Source organism: Myotis davidii, unplaced genomic scaffold (genome assembly GCF_000327345.1).
Source record: "Myotis davidii unplaced genomic scaffold, ASM32734v1 scaffold62, whole genome shotgun sequence".
Taxonomy (NCBI): Eukaryota; Metazoa; Chordata; class Mammalia; order Chiroptera; family Vespertilionidae; genus Myotis; species Myotis davidii.
In genome coordinates this window covers 2,462,393-2,468,489 of record NW_006295180.1, presented here as the reverse complement: position 1 = coordinate 2,468,489, position 6,097 = coordinate 2,462,393, and the positions used below count along the sequence as shown (strand labels likewise).

General features: G+C 43.5%; 1 protein-coding gene across 4 annotated transcripts in view; it reads left to right on the top strand.

Annotated features, from left to right (window-relative positions):
• Nucleotides 1–6,097, top strand: part of SIRT5 (sirtuin 5) — a 37,131-nt gene continuing 31,034 nt past the window's right edge. For 3 of the 4 annotated variants that reach the window (XM_015567808.1, XM_015567807.1, XM_006769713.2), the window contains exon 1: nucleotides 1–11. The gene's annotated coding sequence lies outside the window, so the exon portion shown is untranslated. Of the gene's footprint in view, nucleotides 12–185; nucleotides 411–6,097 lie in introns of those variants that run through there. The other variant, XM_006769714.2, reaches the window with a different exon arrangement.

Here is a 6,097-nt window from a genome sequence, read left to right as displayed (position 1 = left end):
GGCCGGAGCAGGTGGGCTGGTGGGCCGCTGCGAGGGGGGCCCGGGAGCCCCTGCGCGGAGCGGAGCGCCCCCTCCGAGCAGTCACGCTGGTCACCGCAGCGTCCGGGTGGCAGAGGGTGGGGGCCTGGGGCAGCGCGGTGGCCGTGGGCCTGGGAGGCGGGGTGGGATCGGGGCAGAGTGTAAGGTGCAGCTGTCAGGACAGTGACCAGCCTGCCTGGGTGTGAGAGGGGCAGAAGCCGGCCGAGGAGGGTGATGCTCTAGGCTGTGCGGGTTGAAGGTCCGGGGACAGTTCGGAGCTTGGCCCTGTTGGGGGAGCTGTCTGTCTGGAGCCCGGGGAGGAGGGGCCTCAGAGAGTTTGGTGGGAAACCAGGCGTGAGCGTCCCCCTGAGCCAGGAGAAGCAGGAGGAGAGGTGAGCAAATGGGTCGGAGACTGGACTTTATCGAGGTTTGACCTGGCGGAGGTCGCCAGTGACCTTGTCGGGAGCACGTGGTAGAGGAGGGCGGGGAAGGAGCCTGCTGGTGTTGACAGCCTAGGACTGGTGCGTTGCATAAGTTTAGCTCGTGAGTGTTCAAAGTATTTATTGAACGCCTGTGTAAGTTTTGGGAGTTCCTTTGCAGTATACTTCTCATGTGCTTTCATTTTTGTTGCGTGAAATATTTTTCTCTTGCATTCCTGATATAACCTTTCATTTATTATATTTTTCAGAATTAGTAGGTTGCCCCCTTTTTTCCACAGGGAACATACATTTTTCTTTTTTCCTACTTCCATAGGTGAGTTTCAGGTTTCAGAAGAAAGACTGGTTATGCTGGGGACTGCCATTCCAGTGGTTCTCAACCTTCCTAATGCCGCGGCCCTTTAATACAGTTTCTCATGTTGTGGTGACCCCCAACCATAAAATTATTTTTGTTGCTACTTCAAACTGTAATTTTGCTACTGTTATGAATCGTAATGTAAATATCTGATATGCAGGATGTATTTTCATTGTTACAAATTGAACATAATTAAAGCATAGTGATTAATCACAAAAACTATATGTAATTATATATGTGTTTTTCCGATGGTCTTTGGCGACCCCTATGAAAGTGTCGTTCGACCCCCAAAGGGGTCGCTACCCACAGGTTGAGAACCGTTGCATTAGGCTAATGCCAGTATTTGGGAGTCTGTACCACCTCCAGAAAGCCTGATTGATGAATGAGTTTATTTCCTCCCCTGAGTCTTGTCTTCTCCCCCTGAAGATACAATCAAAGCAGAATAATTGGTAGTTTCTGCAGGGCAGTTTTCACCCTGGGGGTTTCTGAAGGGGATAACCTGAGTTCTCATTGCCCTGTGGCTTTTCCCTTTTCTTCTGGGAACTTGCTTTTACTCTTGAACAGGGCTGTGAGCGTGTGGGGAAGGTAGGACCACTGCTCACTCCCACTCCCCCCAGGAAAGCAGATATATGTTGGCACTCAGACAATAAATATTTTGTGGTAGCCTCTTTAAAACAGCCTTATGATCTGAGCCTTTTTGATCTTGGAAATAAATTTCTGGTGGCACTGACCAGAAAAGATGCGAACATTTTGTTTTCATTCTCTACTTTGCTTTCACATTTACTGAGAGATTTGCAGACCATCTTGTAAATTAACGGGAAATTTGGCAAAACAATTACCACATTTATTTAAAAAAACAACATGTGAAATGTTGACTAATAAAACTGGTAGTAGAATGGATTTTGTAACCTGGCAGACCAAAATTTTCTCACTGGTTCATTATGTCAGCTATACATTAGATTTTCAGTAATAATTAGTATGGTAAAAGATTTGAAATTCAAAAATACACACTTAGAGCATTTTTAATTTTATACAATTCTTGAGTGTGTGTATACATGTATGTGTGTATATATAATACATGTATGTCATTAAACATAATTCACATGAGAACTAAAGCTATCTTTACAAAATACTTGCTGATTGCATTGCCTAGGCCAGTGGTCGGCAAACTGCGGCTCGGCAAACCACGGCTCGCGAGCCACATGCGGCTCTTTGGCCCCTTGAGTATGGCTCTTCCACAAAATACCACGTGCAGGCACGCACGCACAGTGCGATTGAAACTTCGTGGCCCATGTGCAGAAGTCGGTATTTTGTGGAAGAGCCACACTCGAGGGGCCAAAGAGCCGCATGTAGCTCGTGAGCCGTGATTTGCCGACGACAGGCCTAGGCAAAGGATCTAGGGAAGCTAGTGATTTTTTTGGAAATGTTGAAACATGAGCAAGTAAATCTTTTTTTGATTTTTTTACTTTGAGTTGACTGCTCTGGTGAAAGTAATTATTATTACTTAATAATAAAAACATTTGAGTAAAGAAACTTAGATGAAAAATAGTAACATTTTAACTGGATAATACAAGTCTTAATGTTGTCAATCCTACAATTAAAAATTCCTTAATATTCTCTGACAACGCAACAAATTCAAACTCATGTTCAGAGTAGAATGAAGACTTGTCTTCATTGCACAGCTACTAAGCAGATGACCCATCCTTAGATCCTCATGTAGAAGAGTTACGCTGATAGCAGCATAGTCAACTGGTTTATGTTGCTGCCTCTGCCTTGTAAGAGCATCCAAACCTGTAGTGAATTTTTATAAGAATTTATTGGAGTCCAAACTGATAACATTGCCAGAAAGCAAGTTCTCAAATTCTCTGGAGAATGAGATTTGCAGTTTCTTCTTTTTATTTATTGATTCTAGACACAGAGGGGGAGAGGGGAAGTGAGAGAGAAGCATTGATTTGTTGCTTCACAATTTATCTTTATTGTTGAAAGTAATACAGATGTACCCTTTTCCCTCCCATTTACATGATGGACTAGATGTAGACTAGTTTGAGCAACTGATGAAGGAAGGTGATATAATCCTATATAATAAAAGCCTAATATGTAAGTGTCCGGTCAGTTGGCCTTTCAACCAATTAAAGCATGATATGCTAAGGCCGCTCAACCACTCGCTATGACATGCACTGACCACCAGGGGGCAGATGCTCTGACTGGTAGATTAGCTTGCTGCTTGAGCCTTCCTGCAGTCCTTCCCTGGCTGGCCAACCTTCTGCGTCCCTCCCCAGCCCAATCATGCACCGGTGTGGTCCTTGGGCCTGCCGGTGCCCTCTCACAATTGGGGACCCCTCAGGGAATGTGGGAGAGCCGGTTTCGGCCCAATGGCAGAACAACTGATCGCTATGACGCACATTGACCACCAAGGGGCAGCCACTCAACACAGGAGCTGCTCCCTGGTGGTCAGTGTGCTCCCACAGGGGGAGTGCCACTCAGCCAGAGGTCGGCTCACAGCTGGGGAGCACAGCAGTGGTGGCGGGAGCCTCTCCGGCCTCAGCGGCAGCGCTAAGGATGTCCAACTGCCAGCTTAGGCCCACCATCAGTCGGACATCCCCTGAGGGCTCCTGGACTGCTAGAGGGCACAGGCCGTGCTGAGGGAACCCCCACCCCTTGTGAGTGTACTGGGCCTCTAGTATGCATATAAGTTCTTTGGTTAATCTCTCTCCATCCCACCCACTCACCTCTGCCTTCCCTCTGAGATTTGACAGTCTGTTTCATGCTTCTATGTCTGTGGATCTATTTTGTTCATCAGTTTATTTTGTTCTTTAGATTCCACGTATGAGTGAGATCATGTGATACTTGTCTGACTGGCTTATTTTGTTTAGCATAATGCTTTCCTGGTCCCTCCATGCCAGGGGTGGGCAAACTTTTTGACTCGAGGGCCACAATGGGTTCTTAAACTGGGCCGGAGGGCCGGAACAAAAGCATGGATGGAGTGTTTGTGTGAACTAATATAAATTCAAAGTAAACATCATTACATAAAAGGGTACGGTCTTTTTTTTTTTAGTTTTATTCATTTCAAACGGGCCAGATCTGGCCCGCGGGCAGTAGTTTGCCCATGGCTGCTCCATGCTATCTCAAAGGTTAAGAGATCCTTCTTTAAATTCTTAATGACTTTTAAAATCTTACCTTCATGTCTGCCCTCGCCAGTGTGGCTCAGCTGGTTGGTCGTTGTCCCAACCACTAAAAGGTTGCCAGTTCCATTCCCGGGGCACATTTCCTGGGTTGTGGCTCCATCCCCCATAGGGGACATTCAGGAAGCACCTGATCAATGCTTTGCACTCACACTGATGTTTTGGCCTCTCTCTCTTCCTCTCCTTTTCTCTCTCTAAAAATCAATGAAAAAGCCTCCAGTGTGGCTCTGTTGCTTGAGCATGGTCTCATGAAGCAAGAGGTCACCAGTTAGGCCTGGCCGGTGTTGTTCAGTGGCTGAGTTTTGACCTTTGAACCAGGAGGTTACAGTTCAATTCCAGGTCTGGGCACATGCCCAGGTTGTGGGCTCAATCTCCAGTGTGAGGAATGCAGGAGGCAGCCAATTGTTGTTTATCCCCCTCTCCCTTCCTCTCTCTAAAAAAGTAAAAAAACAAAAAACAACAACAACAAAACACATTTAAAATATTAATAAAATATTTTTAAAATGTAACTTAAAAAACAAAATAAAATCCTACCTTCATGTCTGAGAAAAAAATATGACAATTTATTCAGGAGTTATTCAGAATTCTTTGACCATAAATGGGAATATTTGCTAACATTTAAAATTAACAGAAGAAAAATATTTTCTAGATCAAATTAATGTCTCCTAATTAAAATATTATAAAGCAACAGTGGAATCAAACATCTTTGGGAGAAATAACTAAAGACATATATTAAGCTCAAAATGATAATGTAGTAACTTCATGCAACATGTAAGGAGCTTTTAGTAAAGTTAGACAGTATTGAGTACTTTAATCTTCACAGTTTTCAAGATGTGCAAGTTTAACAATATCATCTATGACAATATCTTAAAGCCTCAAATGGATCTGAGAAAACTGCTTTTTTTTAAATTTAACTTTATTGTTGAAAGTATTACAGATGTCCCCTTTTTTCCCCCATTGACCTACTTCATCCCACTCCACACACCCCCTCCCCAGGCCTTCCCAGCACTATTATCTGTCCATGGGCTATGTGTGTATGTTCTTTGGGAAAACGTATGCATATAAGTTCTTAGGGAAAAAAAACTTTTCTTGATAATTATTGAAGCTAGGTGATAGAACAATAACTCCTATTTTTATAGATGTTTAAATCTTTCCATAATTAAAAAAATAAACTATAGTAACACCTTACTTATCCATTACTAATGTATTCTGATAATTAATTTTTCCAACCAAATTGAAGCTTGCCAAAGCTTATCGTGCCCCTGCTGGTTGAAAATCATGCCAAGCTATTTTCTCCCATGGGGTGATTTTCATGATGGTTGGGCATTCCATTGTTAGAGTCTACAAGCTACTCACCAGAGTGGCCTTCCTTGTGGTGGTGTCTGAGTCTGCCCACCTTCTCCCCTGGTAACCAGTCAGCCAAGCGCCTTTTCTGACTCTGACCTAAATTCCCTGAGAAAACGACTCCAGGCAGCCAGAGGCTCTTGTCTCCTGAAGTGTTCTGGAAACCAACACTACTCCATTTTCTCTTCAGTATTCCAATCTTCTCGTTTAGTTTTTTGTTTTGTTTTGTTTTTTAAATTACAGCAGAGACAGGTTACAATGAAAAGTTGTTGACATGCTTTCTTCTTGTCATTAAGTGAGGTTTATTGAAGTACAATTTATATACTATAAAATTCACTCTCTTTATTATAAAGTTCTATGAGATTTGAAAAACAAGCACAAAATAAAGACATAGAATTTTTCATTGCTTTTTTTATTGATTAAGGTATTACATGTGTCCTTATCCCCCCATAGCTCCCCTCCCCCCTCCCCCACTCATGCCCTCTCCCCCCTGGTGTCTGTGCCCATTGGTTAGGCTTATGTGCGTGCATACAAGTCCTTTGGTTGATCTCTCCCCTTTACCCCCACCCTCCCCTACCTTCCCTCTGAGTTGTGACCGTCTGATCAATGCTACTGTGTCTCTGGATCTGTTTTTGTTCATCAGTTTACGTTGTTCATTATATTCCATAAATGAGTGAGATCATGTGATATTTATCTTTCTCTGACTGGCTTATTTTGCTTAGCATAATGCTCTCAAAGTCCATCCATGCTATTGAAAATTA